This window comes from Pongo pygmaeus, chromosome 19, assembly GCF_028885625.2.
Source record: "Pongo pygmaeus isolate AG05252 chromosome 19, NHGRI_mPonPyg2-v2.0_pri, whole genome shotgun sequence".
In the NCBI taxonomy this organism is placed as follows: Eukaryota; Metazoa; Chordata; class Mammalia; order Primates; family Hominidae; genus Pongo; species Pongo pygmaeus.
The window spans coordinates 971,675-986,424 of record NC_072392.2 but is presented as its reverse complement, the minus strand read 5'-3'; the positions used below and the strand labels follow the sequence as shown (position 1 = coordinate 986,424).

The window sequence follows — 14,750 nt, the reverse complement described above, 5'->3', positions numbered from 1 at the left end:
GTTGGGATTACAGGCGTGAGCCACAGTGCCCGGCCAATAATTTTCTTTGAAATGCTCCTTATGCTACTTGCTGAGCCTGGGTCAGGCAGGGCTGGGGGCTGCCTTTGGGAGAGGGATACACAGAGACTAGTTAATCACTGTAGTGGTAGAAAACACCCTTATGGGCCGGGCCTGGTGGCTTACGCCTGTCATCCCAGCACTTTGGGAGGCCGAGGTGGGAGGATCATTTGAGGCCAGGAGTTCGAGAGCAGCCTGGGCAACATAGTGAGGTTCTGTCTGTACAAAATTAAAAAAAAAAATTAGCTAGGGTCGGTCGTGGTGGCTCACACCTGTAATTCCAGCACCTTAGGAGGCTGAGGCGGGTGAATCACCTGAGTCAGGAGTTTGAGACCAGCCTGGCCAATATGGCGAAACCCCGTCTCTACTAAAAATACAAAATTTTTAGGGCATGGTGGTGGGTGCCTGTAATCCCAGCTACTAGGGAGGCTGAGGCAGGAGGATTGCTTGAACCTAGGAGGTGGAGGTTGCAGTGAGCTGAGACCATGCCACTGCACTGCAGCCTGGGCAACAGAGCGAGACTCTATCTCAAAAAAAAAAAGAAAAATTAGCTGGGTGTGGTGGTGCATGCCTGTAGTCCTAGCTACGCAAGAAGTTGAGGCAGAGGGATGGCTTGAGCCTGGGAGGTGGAGACTGTAGTGAGCTATGATTGCACCACTACACTCCAGTCTGGGCAATAGAGTGAGACTTGTCTCTAAAAAATAAAGAAGGCTGGGCGAAGTGGCTCATGCCTGTAATCCCAGCACTTTGGGAAGATGAGGCAGGCAGATCACCTGAGGTCAGGAGTTGAGACCAGCTTGGCCAACATGGTGAAACCCCTCTCTACTAAAAATACAAAACAAAACAAAAAAATAGCTGGGCGTGGTGGCGTGCACCTGTAATCTGAGCTACTTGGGAGGCTGAGGCAAGAGGATTACTTGAACCCGGGAGGCAGAGGTTGCAGTGAGCCAAGATCGTGCCATTGCACTCCAGCCTGGGCGACAGAGAGAGACTATGTCTCAATCAATCAATCAATCAATCAAAATATAAATAAAGAAAAAAAAGGAAAAAAGAAAACACCCTTGCCACCAGAGATCCTTCAGATACAGACCTCACGTTCAAGGAGAAATCAAAAGACCCAGGAGCTTGTCAGATTTCAGTTGAGGAGAAAGAGGATGGAAATTCATGTTTGTGTCTTCCTTCCTCTGCCACTTCCCCTGGAGAGTAGCTTTAAGAGCTGCAGTGGCCAGGCGCGGGGCTCACGCCTGTTATCCCAGCACTTTGAGAGGCCGAGGTGGGCAGATCACGAGGTCAGGAGATCAAAACCATCCTGGCTAATATGGTGAAACCCTGTCTCTATTAAAAATACAAAAAACAATTAGCTGGGCATGGTGGCGGGTGCCTGTAGTCCCAGTTACTCAGGAGGCTGAGGCAGGAGAATTGCTTCAACCTGGGAGGCGGAGGATGCAGTGAGCCGAGATCGCACTCCACACTCCACTGCACTCCATACTCCAGCCTGGGGGACAGAGGGAGACTCTATCTCAAAAACAAAAACAAACAAACAAAAAGAGCTGCACTGATGTACTTGAATTAGCGTCAGGTGCCAGTGCTGCCTGGCCTGCTGGAAACCGAGCTCTTCCTGAGTGAATGTCGGGCAGCATCTGGTCAGGATGCTTTCCTGAAGCTTCAGGACTGGCGGCCAGGTACAATTGCTCTGGACCGAGCCAGACCCGAGTGTGAACTTGGCTCTGTCACTCACTAGCAGTGTGACCTTGAGCCTCTTCTGTAAAGTGGGCTTGGTGACTGTGGCTTCCACATAGAGAGGCTGCTTGCGAAGAGTGAAGGTTACGTGCTTAATGCGGTGCCTAGAACGTAAATACTGGTGATGCTCGGGACACGTCGGCCGAAGGGCTTTCAGGAAACTTGCCGGGAGAGGGGGGGAGTCCTGAATCCTTGTGTGTATTGATGGGGAGGGGGTGTCCCAGAAAGGCTTCTCTATAAGACGGATCTAAGAAAAGCTGCTAATTCTGTTGTTTTCCTGAATTCATGCTGAGGCCACACGTTAGATTAGTAGCAGTTTCTATATTCGCCCCCAGTTCCCAAAAGAACCTTCTCCACAGTCATCCATTCTAGCTCTTCGCTCCATTTCCACGTCTGCCTCTGTGAAATTTTTTGTTTTGTTTTGAAATGGAGTTTCGCTCTTGTTGCACAGACTGGAGTGCAGTGGCGCGATCTCGGCTCACTACAGCCTCCGCCTCCTGGGTTCAAGCGATTCTCCTGCCTCAGCCTCCCCAGTAGCTGGGATTACAGGAGCGTGCCACCACACCCCACTAATTTTCTATTTTTACTAGAGAGGCGGTTTCACCATATTGGTCAGGCTGGTCTCAAACTCCCAACTTCAGGTGATCCACCTGCCTCGGCCTCCCAAAGTGCTGGGATTATAGATGCCTTCCACCATGCCCGGCTATTTTTTTGTATTTTTAGTAGAGACGGAGTTTCACCATGTTGGCCAGGCTGGTCTTGAACTCGTGGCCTCAGGTGATCCTCCTGACTCAGCCTCCCAAAGTGCCGGGATTACAGGTGCCTTCCGCCATGCCCGGCCCACATTCTTTCTAGAAGCATTTAGTCATCAGCTCAGTTTGAAGTGGTACCTCCCTCCTGTCCCCTCCGTAACTCACTGTCCAGACCACTGTCTGTGCTTTCCCTCTTTGTGATTTCTGGGCATGTCTGAAGTCCATTATCATAAGCAGCCTGGGAAAAGGAACTCTGGCTTATACAGTAGGGCTCAGGGAATATTCAGTGAAATAATAAGTAACTTTTCTGCAGGGCGTGGTGGCTCATGCCTGTAATCCCAGCACTTTGGGAGGATGAGGCAGGAGGATTGCTTGAGCCTAGGAGTTCGAGACCAGCCTGGGTAACATAGTGAGACTCTGGCTCTACAAAATAATAATAACTTTTCTAGCCCTGAAAACCCAATAAACTTCCTGGAATATAGGAACCGAAGGGTGGGAAAGAGGAAAGTATCCCCCCTGCTTTATCAGCTACTGCCTGGGACTTACATCTCTTCGTGTCGAGGTGAGAACATCAAGGGACAGACAGGGAAAGGCAGTTCTTCAGAGTCACGCAGCAAGTTAGTGGCAGAGCCAGCAGCTGGATTCAGGCTGTGCTCGGTCGAGCGCTCTTTCCCTCCTGTTGGAGAAAGGCAGCAGTGTTGAGGGGCTAATGTGTGGTTCCTGGAGCAGTTGTGTGGCACGGTGACAATGAAGTGATTTAATACATGCAGAGTCCTTAGGGCAGCCTGGGCACAGGAAGCGCGTGGAAGTGTTTGCTGCCTTGTTTCTATATTACCCTCTGTTCTTCTTCCACACCCCTACTCCTTTCACCAGGCCCCTCATTTCAGGAGACAGAAGAACCCTGACACTGTTGAATATGCCACAACAGGCTGGGTGCTCACGCCTGGAATCCCAGCACTTTGGGAGGCCGAGGCAGGTGGATCACCTGAGGTCAGGAGTTCGAGACCAGCCTGGCCAACATAGAGAAACCCCGTCTCTAATAAAAATACAAAATTAGCAGGGTGTGGTGGCAGGCGCCTGTAGTCCCAGCTACTCGGGAGGCTGAGGCAGGAGAATCGCTTGAACCCGGGAGGCAGAGGTTGCAGTGAGCCGAAATCACACCACTGCACTCCAGCCTGGGCAACAGAGGGAGACTCTGTCTCAAAAAAAAAAAAAAAAGAAAAGAAAAATGCCAGAACATCGTTACTAGGCAGGGGTGAGAAGCTGGTGAGAAGCTGGTGAGAAGCTGGCGGGAAGCCTGGCGGACCAACCGCCGTCTGCTGGGGTGGCTTTCTGGATCTTTACAAACTCAAGGCCCGAGAACCGGATCTTGATTTGACATTGGTTGTTTTGTTTATTTCTTTGTTTTGGTGATGGGAACATGGAAAGGAGCCTTCTCCCCTGGGCACAGGCCCCCAGCAGACCTGGAGTCTGGTGCCGCACTGTGCAGTGTCCTCAGGTGGGCGTGGCAGTCACCATGGCCCAGTGAAATCTGCAGCCACATTCGTCGTGCCCAAGCCCTGTCTGTCAGGCCCTGCAGACTCGCTCAGGCCAGCCCCTTGGGAGCGTGAGGGCCCGGAATCCGTTTCTATCATATTTCTCCCATCATTGAACTGAAAGCCAGATTTTCCATCTGTCCGGTTGGAGGTGCATCAAAGTCATCCCTGGGAACTGGTGAGTCACAGCTTCGCCTGCAGCGCCGTTGGGCAGAGGGGTTGAGCATAATGTGAGCAACCGGCATCTTCTTTCTCGGAATCCCAGCAGACGGCGAGAGGAGACGGGACCGGCACGCACCCAGAAACTGCTTTCTTCCCAGGGAAGAGCACTGTTTACCTCCCTCCCGCAAACACAAGTTTTTTTGTGTGTGTGTTTTTGAGATGGAGTCTCACTCTGTTGCCCAGGCTGGAGTGCAGTGGCACGATCTCGGCTCACTGCAACCTCCACCTCCACCTCCTGGGTTCAAGTGATTCTCCTGCCTCAGTCTCCAGCGTAGGTGGGATTACAGGCACCCACCGCCACGCCCAGCTAATTTTTGTAATTTTAGTAGAGACGGGGTTTCACCATGTTGGCCAGGCTGGTCTCGAACTCCTGACCTCAGGTGATCCACCCGCCTCGGCCTCCCAAAATACTGGGATTACAGGCGTGAGCCACCGTGCCTGGCCTAAAAACAAGTTTTATTGCAAATTTGGGACAGGCCTCGGAGAAGGACTCAGAATTGAGACCGAAGTTCCCTTAGTGGCTGAACCATTTCTGGGTTTCTATGCTGTTTCCATGTTGGAGCCTGATTGGATAAAAAGGAGTACAGCCTCCAATGCTGGCTGCTGAACAAGGGAGCCCTGTGTACTAGGGAATTTTCAGTTAGGGTTTTTTTGTGAGCAGTTAGAGAATTAATTGGAACAGCAATTCTCCCATCCCAAATCCCATCCTAGGGGCCAGTTGTTCTTTCTTTGCATCTTTCCAGAGAGGGTGGTCATTCTCGACACGACGTCTCAACCAGCCAAACAGTTCTTTTCCAGTTGGTGGAGTTGGGCTGGGTGGAACACCTGTACTGCCTCATTCCAGGCTCTTTGTGACCAGGAATATACTTGGTCATTCATTCATTCATTCATTCACATTTTCTCATTCATTCACTGAAACTATTTGTGCAAGGTCCTGGGGTTACAGTGAATAACAGAGATGTGGTTCCTATCCTCCAAGAGACCTCAGTCTAGCAGGAGAGACAGGCATTGAACGTTTACAAGAGTACTGAGCATTCAGAAGCAGGGAGCGACGCAGGCCTTCCTGGTCTGGTGGGTAGGGAAAGCTCCCTGGAAGACAAGATATTTAAGTTAAGACCAGAAGGGTGAGTAGGAGTTACCCAGGCAGAGCGGGGGTAGAGCGTTTTCGCCAGAGATGTCAACCTATGCAAAAGTTCCAAGGCAGGAAAAAGTAGAAGAGAGCAAGGAGCAGAATGTGCCAGATGAAGCTGAAAGGGGTGCAGAGGCCCGGCCACAGGTTCCTTAGGCCACCAAAAGGATGTGTGGGTCTCTATCCCGACAGCAGTGACTCGGGAGACTGAGGTGGGAGAATCGCTTGAACCCCGAGGCGGAGGTTGCAGTGAGCCGAGATTGCACCACTGCACTCCAGCCTGGGGGACAAGAGCGAGACTCTGTCTAAAAAAAAAAAAAAAAAAAAAAAAAAAAAAAGGAAGCCATAGACAGGTCTTAGTAAGAGAGGAATGACATGCTACATGTGTTTTAGGATGTTTTAGAGCAACTCTTTAGTAGCTATGAGATACTGGGAAACTCTTTCCTCTAATTGATCTTCATATCTTTGATGTCAGTCTCGTGAGCCTGGGACTGCTCCAACCAACGGACGCAGCCAAAACGTAGTCACTGTGGCCGGAGTCTCACCCTTCTTCACTCTCCTTTTGGGAGAACACGAGTCATGTGTGCTAGTTTCTCGTGCCAGCTCCTGGCACCGGACTGTGTGTTCATGAGACTGAGCTGACCAGCTCAGGACAAGGTGCCAAGAGCTTGGGGAAGAGGAAATTAGGAGTCACGAGGTTTCACGATCAGAACCCAAAAGTGCTTTATGGAAAATTTGCATGTCCTGGGTGCAGCTCGGCCTAAGAGAAGCTGGCGCAGTGATTTCAGGGGTATGTGTGCCTGGCTTCTGGGAGGGGCAGCCAGAGGCACCGGCTTCCCTTGTGAAGGCGGCTGGGCCAGACTGCCCCCTCCCTCCACCCCTACGTTTATGAAGGTGAAATTTAGTAGGAAGGACATCCAAAGCAGCGTGATGGGGAAAGAGGACCAGCTGGGGGTGAGGTGGCAGCTTGCCATCCGCTATCCTCTGTTTTCCCCAACCAGGTAGAGTTCTCAAAGCTCTTGACACTTACAACAGATGTTCTTTAGGGCAAGTTGTGTAGCACATTTTAACATTTCTGGCTTCTGCCTACTGAAGGCTAGTAGTGACCCCTAGTTATTGTGACCTTTTTTTTTTTTTTTTTGAGACAGAGTCTCGCTTTGTCACCCAGGCTGGAGTACAGTGGTGCGATCTCGGTTCACTGCAAGCTCCGCCTGCCGGGTTCAAGTGATTCTCCTGTCTCAGCCTCCTGAGTAGCTGAGACTACCGGTGTGTGCCACCACGCCCGGCTAATTTTTTGTATTTTTAGTAGAGATGGAGTTTCACCATGTTAGCCAGGATGGTCTCAAATTCCTGACCTAGTGATCTGCCCGCCTCGGCCTCCCAAAGTGCTGGGATTACAGGCATAAGCCACTGCAGCTGGCCTATTGTGACCTCTTTAAATGCTCCCACACATTGTTATTTTTATTTACTTGTTTGTTTTTTTGAGATAGGTCTCGCTCTGTCTCCCAGGCTGGGGTGTTAGTGGTATGATCTCAGTTCACTGTAGCCTTGATCTCAAGTGATTTTCCGGCCTCAGCCTCTTGAGTAGCTGGGACTACAGATGCCCGCCACCATGTCCGGCTAATTTTGTGTTTTTAGTAGAGACAGGGTTTCACCACGTTAGCCAGGCTGGTCTTGAACTCCTGACCTCAAGTGATCTGCCTGCCTTGGCCTCCCAAAGTGCTGGGATTACAGGTGTGAGCCTCTGTGCCTGGCCCAATTTGAGAATATTTTATTTATTTATTTATTTTGAGAGGGAGCCTCACTCTGTTGCGCCCAGATTGGAGTGCAGTGGCATGATCTCGGCTCACTGCAACCTCCGCCACCCAGGTTCAACTGATTCTCCTGCCTCAGCCTCCCAAGTAGCTGGGATTACAGGCACCCACCACCATGCCCGGCTACTTTTTGTATTTTTTTTAAGTAGAGATGGGGTTACACCATATTGGCCAGGCTGGTCTCGAACTCCTGACCTCAGCTGATCCACCCACATCGGCCTCCCAAAGTGCTGGGATTACAGGTGTGAGCTGCCACACCTGGCCCATTTGAGGATATTTTAGTGAAGGTTTTGTCCGGCGGGATGATCATTCTCCCCATGTCACTCCTGGGGGCTTCTGCTCTCTCTCCTGCCCGGACGGAGTTCCTCCTGACTCCCCGAGCTGTGTTCCCAACAGCAGCCTGCAGCCCTGTGTCCGAGCTGGAGATTTTTGTCCAAGCACTTGCGGGCCGCTTGGCTGGAAGCCTCCGGTGCGAGGTGCTCCTGTGCGGCCGCCAGATGGCGCTGGGGAGCCCCCACTCTCTGCCGCAGGACGGGCAGAGGCAGGACTGGACTGCAGAGGGAACTTGCCTTAAAGAGGCCTGGTCCTTAAAGAGACACAGCGCACAAGGCCCGACCGGCAGCCCCAAAGCAAAGGCTCCACTGATGGCAGGCGCCCCTGGCTAGGCTCTGAGGTTCCTTTGCCCCCGCCTTGCTGAATGGTGAGCTGCTGCCTCTCGGAGCCCCGTCTCCTTGACAGCTGGCCCTCGGCTCCTGTGGCCACTCCTGGGTCTGATGGGGACAGGGCCAGCCTGGTGGGTGGTGTCAGAGGTCCTGGCAGAGCAGCGTAGGCCTGGGATGCGTCTGCATAATTCTGGCTGAACGAGCGAGGAGCACGGCCAGCTTCGGGGCCGTGGTGACCACAGGAGGGCAGAGGGCCAGCCCGTGAGCGCTGACCCCAGCTGGACGTGCTCTTGTTTCCCTTGGGGCTAAGGAGATTGGAGCCACTGAACTGAATCTCTGGGTTTTGGAGACTTAGAGAATCCATCGGACTCTTCTGCTGGCGTCTTTCTGAATGCTGATGGGGACTTGGTGGTAAGTAAATGAGGAGGGGGCTCCAGGCCCTGCTGTCGAGCCCTTGGATGGACCCTTTGGGAAAACTCTGCTGTTGACCTGTGTGTGGGTGGTGTCATCTGAGCCATGTCAAGTGAAGGCCACGTGAGCTGGGGCTTGGCGAGAGACCCTCCTAAAACTGTGGCTTGGGGAGTGCATAATCTAAGACAGCGGCTCTGCCCAGGATGTTACCCTTGCTGTGGTCCCTGGCCAGGGGAACGGGGCTTCAACTCGGCCCCTGGGAAGTGTGTGGGGGCGTGTGGGGAGTGTCACAGCTGCAAGGACCTGATGTCACTGTGCTTTATCCTGCAGTGATACCAAGGGAGGCAGCGAGGGGGTGAATGCAGCTCCCCGGGGAGCAGGTCCACATCTTGCCAGGGCGGCAGGTCTTCCCATGACTCAAGCTGACACAAAACTTTGGTGGAGAAATGACTAACTGGAAAGGGCTTTCAGTTCACCTCTGTTGCCTGTAGATCTCACTGGCTGCTGGAAAAGCCGGGAGGCTCAACAGAGGGCAGGTGAGAAGAGGGCAAAAGACAGACTCGTAGGCTGAGACTTCGCCCTTACAGGTGACGCTGTGGAGGCCTGGGGAATTTTCTTCTTTCCTCAGGCTGGAGGGCTGAGGATGAATCTTAGAATAGTAAATGCTGGCTGTGCGTGGTGGCTCATGCCTGTAATCCCAGCACTTTGGGAGGCCGAGGCGGGCGGATCACCTGAGGTTGAGAGTTGCAGACCAGCCTGGCCAACATGGCGAAACCCCATTTCTACTAAAAATACAAAAAGTTGGCCAGGCGTGGTGGCGGGCTCCTGTAATCCCAGCTACTCGGGAGGCTGAGGCAGGAGAATCGCTTGAACCCGGGAGGCAGAGGTTGCAGTGAGCCGAGATCCTGCCACTGCACCCCAGCCAGGCAATAAGAGTGAAACTCCGTCTCAAAAGAAAGAAAGAAAAAAAAGAATAGTAAATGCTGCTTTACTGTACCAAGGAAATGGAAATAGAGCAAAGCATGGAAAACAGGCCACCCCAGGATCTGACAGGAGAGTTTGTATTCTGCTAGTGCTCATAGGAGGCCTGGAGGTCGTCTTCTTGATCCACCTGGGCACTACCTTCTTCTTTTTTTTTTTTTTTTTTTAATTTCTTTCTGAGACGGAGTCTCACTCTGTCACCCAGGCTGGAGAGCAGTGGCACGATCTTGGCTCACTGCAACCTCCACCTTCCAGGTTCAAGCGATTCTCCTGTCTCAGTCTCCCGAGTAGCTGGGATTACAGGTGCCTGCCACCACGCCCAGCTAATTTTTGTATTTTTATTAGAGACGGGGTTTCACCATGTTGGCCAGGCTGGTCTGGAACTCCTGACCTCAGGTAACCTCGGCCTCCCAAAGTGCTGGGATTACAGGCGTGAGCTACCGCCCCTGGCCCTGGGTGCACACTGTCTACAGATGTGAACACTGAGGCTGGAAACTCTTGAGATTGGCCGGAGGCATCGAAGGAGTGGGGTTTGGCTGGGACTGGCATTTGGGGGATTGTCACTGGACTTTGTTCAGCTTGTCTCCAGGGTCATCTGGCCTGCTGTAGTAGATATGGTTTTCTTGGGATACCAGTTCTCTTTCTACTTTATCATCAGTGGCCCTGGGACGGTTCTGAAATAACACTGCCTGCCTCCCTCGTGTAGCTCCGATTTCTTCCTCCCTGAGTTTAACTTCGTTCTGTTTATTCATTCATTCACTAATTGCCGCTCAATGCAGAGATTACACATGGGAACCCTGGATTCAGACTTGGTTCATTTCCAAGCATCGCCATCTGCTAGTTAGCCAATGGCTTAGCCTCTCTGCACCTCAATTTCTTCTTCTGTGAAATGGAGATAATAGTAAATTGGCTTATTGTAAGGATTAGGTGAAATAACCTATGTAAAGCAGATAGAGCAGTGCCTGGCACTTGAGAAGCACTCAGTAGACCAGGCCCGGTGGCTCACATCTATAATCCCAGCACTTTGGGAGGGTGAGGCAGGAGGATCAGCTTGAACCCAGGAGTTCAAGGCTGCAGTGAGCTGTGATAATGCCCACTGCACTCCAGACTGGGTGACAGAGCAAGACTCTGTCTCAAAAAAAAAAAAAAAAAAAAAAAAAAAAAAGGCACTCAATAACTGTTAGCTGTCATTAATTTTATTTGTTCAGTGTGCATTACTGAATGCCGATCTGCTGGGCTTTCGGCAGAAAGCTGATCTGGAGGCACCACACGGTCATAGCTGTGCTCGGAGTCTACCTGAGCCTTGTTCACCCACTGCGCTGAGCACTGGGTCTGCCCAGTGAGGAAGATGCAGTCCTGGTTTTTTTATTTGTTATTTTTATTTTTGAGATGGAGTTTTGCTCTGTCCCCAGGCTGGAGTGCAGTGGCGTGATCTCAGCTTACTGCAAGCTCCGCCTCCCGGGTTCACACCATTCTCTCGCCTCAGCCTCCCGAGTAGCTGGGACTACAGGCACCCACCACCACGCCCAGCTAGTTTTTTGCATATTTAGTAGGGACGGGGTTTCCCCGTGTTAGCCAGGATCGTCTCGATCTTCTGACTTCGTGATCCACCCACCTCGGCCTCCCAGAGTACTGGGATTACAGGCTTGAGCAACTGTGCCCCGCTCCGGCTTTTTTTTTTTGAGAGGGAGTCTCACTCTGTTGCCCAGGCTGGAGTGCAGTGACACGATCTTGGCTCACTGCTGGGATTACAGGCACGTGCCACCACGCCTGGCTAATTTTTGTATTTTTAGTAGAGACGGGGTTTCACCATGCTGGCCAGGATGGTCTCGAACTCCCAGCCTCAGGCTATCTGCCCATCTCGGCCTCCCAAAGTGCTGGGATTACAGGCGTGAGCCACCGCGCCCGGCCAGTCCCAGCTTTTAAGGACCTGATGGGCCAGTGAGGGTGCAAACTCTTGGTTTTTTGGTCATCACAGTCTATTTTTGGTTTTGGTTTTTCATTTGAATGTAGAGGGCCCCACTCCCTCCCACTCATTGTGTATTCAGCGTCTGCACGCACCGGGACTCCCTGCCTGGCCCCCGCGTGGGAACGTATTTTTGTCATCAGCGGTGACCTCTGGGTGATCAAGGAAGCAGAGACTCCTGGGACCTTCCTGTCGTGTGCAGTGGAGCTGAGCTGCTAACATGAGAAGGGAGGAAAAGTGGAGATATCCAGTTTTGGTTCTAGGGCCCGTCCCCTTTTTTCCATCCCGGCCAAGTGGTTGGTAGAAGCAAGAGTTGCTAGTTGGAGAGGCCGTGAGTAGCACGTGCTTGGGAATGAGGAACAGGGCAAATAGTCTTGAAAATGGGATATACCTTCTTCCCACTCAGCCCCTCATCATTAACCCAGTGCTCTTGGTGGTGCACCCAACCATGAAATCCCCTGTAAGTCCAGTGATGAGGCAGGAGCAGGCAGGTCACCCCGGGGTTCGGGAGCCGCAGACGGTCTGAGTGCACAGGCTGGAGGGAGGGCTGGCAGGGTGGAGAGCACTGGCCCCAGGGACTGTCTGGGGAATGCTTAGAAGGGACCTGGAGGAGGCAGCGTGATAGATGGGGGTTCAGTGCCTTGGGGAGCTCTGGCTGGTCCCCACCCGGTCCACATTTAGCTGAATCAGGAAGGTCTGTCTACCACAGCTCTCTGCTGCTCTGACAGATTGGGGTTGATGGCTGGGGTTAAGAGCACTTCAGGGTAGCATCACCTTTGGCAAAGCCCGGACGAGGACTCTTTAACTCCTTCCTTCCCAGTGCGTGACGTTGGATCTCCCCAACTCCTCAGTGCCAGGGATGCGGAGGTTTCTGTTCCCACCCAAATCACTGTGGTGCTCAAAGGCTCACACACTCGTCTCTGTGGGCAAGGTTAGCATCTGGCCGTGGTGTTCACATCTACTGGAAGCCATCCAACAAAGGCATTGAGGGAATCTCGAAGTGACTGCCCTTTCCTGAGCCACGCTGTCTGAGACAGACGTCTGGAGATGGAAGAGCGTTGACAGGGTTTCCCAGAGGAGGGTGGTCTCTAACCCCATGGACCTGCAGAGATTTCTCGGGACCTTCAGCACCCAGTGATCACCAGTTAGCTGGCCGTGGAGGCAGTATGCGTGGTGTTTAAGAGCATGAACAGGCCGGGCGCAGTGGCTCACGCCTGTAATCCCAGCACTTTGGGAGGCCGAGGCGGGCGGATCACGAGGTCAGGAGATCGAGACCATCCTGGCTAACAAGGTGAAACCCCGTCTCTACTAAAAATACAAAAATTAGCCGGGCGTGGTGGCAGGTGCCTGTAGTCCCAGCTACTTGGGAGGCTGAGGCAGGAGAATGGCATGAACCCGGGAGGCGGAGCTTGCCTTGAGCCGAGATTGCGCCACTGCACTCCAGCCTGGGGGACAGAGCGAGACTCCGTCTCAAAAAAAAAAAAGAGCATGAACAGAGTGCCAGGGTTCAAGTCCCAGCCCTCACTTACCCTCTGAGTGGGTTACTCAGCTGCTCAGGGCCTCGGTTTTCTGACCTGGAAAATGGAGAAAACAGAGATAACGGTGACATTCACAGTGAAATCACACTAGTGAATGAAGCGCTAAGCCGGGCACACACTCGGTGTTCTGTGTTCGTTATTAGAAGTTTCCTCCGTAGAGCCCTCGAGATTTGTCTCTCCCCCTACCCTGTATCGTGTTGTGGAGTGGAAGGTCCAAGAGTGCCAGGATTGGACAGAATGTAGGCAGAAAAAAGCAAACTATGGCAACGTGAAGGAAAGCAACTGCCACATTTTAGCTTGGAGGATGCTGAAAATAGCTTGTTCAAGCCTTTGTAGATAAAAATGTAAAATGTACGCAAATGTATGTGACTCACACAGAAGCATACATCTATGGCTCCGTCACAGTCGGCGCCGGATGTGGCCATCAGGAAAACCCCACAGTGTGGGGAGAGGGCCCGGGCGTTCTTGGTTGTTGTTGTTTTGAGGAGGGGACGGTGCTGCTGCCTCCTGGGCTGGTGGCTCCTGGTGGCGGCAGCTCACGCCCCTGTTTCCACCTTTCTCCTGGGCTGTCTTCCGAGCGTTCCAGGTGGGAAGAAGAGATGCCCTTGGCCCCTCATGGCTCCTCCGGCCTCGCGGTCCTCCGAGAGCCTGCTCGTTCCCTTCCCATGCCGAGGCTCTATTTCTGGAGCATCTCATTGGAGATGCACGCCCCCTCCCTGCCAAGCTCCAGGTGCCTGCTTGGCCCTCCCAATCCTGTGTGCTAGTCAGGGACGGTGGGAGGGTGGCAGCTGCAGGGAGGGGCGGCAAGAGACAGCGCTGGTGCCTGAGCCAGGAGGATTGGGGCGGAGGGAGCCCTGGGGATGCAGGGAGGGGCTAATAATATTGAAAACTACTTCTGTTGCAGCCACCTGTAGAGGCTTCCTCACCCAGAGCATCATCCCCTGCGTCTCCCAGGTGCTCCCCAGCCTGTGATGAGTGGGTGACCCCCATCTCCCCTGGGGCAGCTGCAGAGGCGTCTGCCCAAGCGGCTTATGGGGCTTCCTCTCAGCATCCTGGGGGAGGAGCTGCTTCTCCCCTTAATAACTAGATGTGTGTGTGTCTGTTTGGAGTGATGACGACCGACCCGCACACTCCTCCAGCGTTCTGCGGGTGCCGACCACACTGCACCCGGCAAAGGCCAAGCTGACTTAACCTTCCTGGTAGACCTCTGTAGGGCTGGGCTCCAAGAAGGTTTTCCCCTTAAGCTGCCTGGGGATGGGGTGGGGTGGAGACAGCTCTGGTATCTGAAATGTCACTATCTGGGGTACCGAGCCCGCTGGGTGGGCCCCACTGCTTCCCTTTCCCTGGGTTCAGGAAGGGGCTTCAGCCCCACTGCCCTGGACCCCCCTGGCCTGACTCCCCTCCTGTCCTTCCCTGCTCCAGGGTCGCTTGGCCCAAAGAGGTCTATGGGGAAGCTGCCATGGCTCCCACAGAACCAGCCCACAGGAGACAGGCATGGGGCCCCCAATCTCTTCACTGCCCTTGGGCGGTGAAGAGGGAATTTCGTCTCTAAACCTTCTGTTCTCAGGCCTCTTAACTCGACTTCCCAGCATTTGCAGGTGATGATGCAAACACGATGGGCTTTCCAGGCCGCGGCTGGGGTCCCCAGGAGGGGTCCTGGAGGGGAGCGCGTGGAGCCCCTGGGGCTTCTCCTGGCTCCAGTTTGTCCTCCGCCCAGGAGGGGCACATGTGGGACTGTCCTGGCCCCACAGCCCCCGTGACCTCGGTCCTCCCGGGTCTCCATCCGCCCCCCTCCATGTGTGGCGGGAACGGCCGCGCTCTGAGGTCAGGGGTGTGGAAAGGGACGAGCGGGGGAAGGTTCGGGAGGAGAGAGGCGCCTCCCGCCGCGCGCAGGACGTTCACCCCGTGGGTGCCGCAGCGGGTCTGGCTGGGGAGGGGCCCGG

At 53.5% G+C, this 14,750-nt stretch overlaps 1 protein-coding gene and 1 long non-coding RNA gene across 4 annotated transcripts in view; one reads left to right on the top strand and one right to left on the bottom strand.

Annotated features, from left to right (window-relative positions):
* The window catches only part of ABR (ABR activator of RhoGEF and GTPase), a 226,798-nt gene that overhangs the window by 35,095 nt on the left and 176,953 nt on the right, over positions 1–14,750 (top strand). Inside the window, exon 1 of one of the 3 annotated variants that reach the window (XM_054459710.2) lies at positions 8,207–8,322. The exons of the other annotated variants lie outside the window; for them this stretch is intronic. The gene's annotated coding sequence lies outside the window, so the exon portion shown is untranslated. Of the gene's footprint in view, positions 1–8,206; positions 8,323–14,750 lie in introns of those variants that run through there. 3 annotated transcript variants of the gene reach the window in all.
* On the bottom strand, positions 4,741–13,485 carry LOC134738650 (uncharacterized). The gene is made up of 3 exons (XR_010124560.1): positions 13,182–13,485; positions 12,799–12,843; positions 4,741–5,395 (listed from the first exon to the last, which is right to left on the bottom strand). It is a non-coding gene; the product is annotated as an uncharacterized LOC134738650 (long non-coding RNA).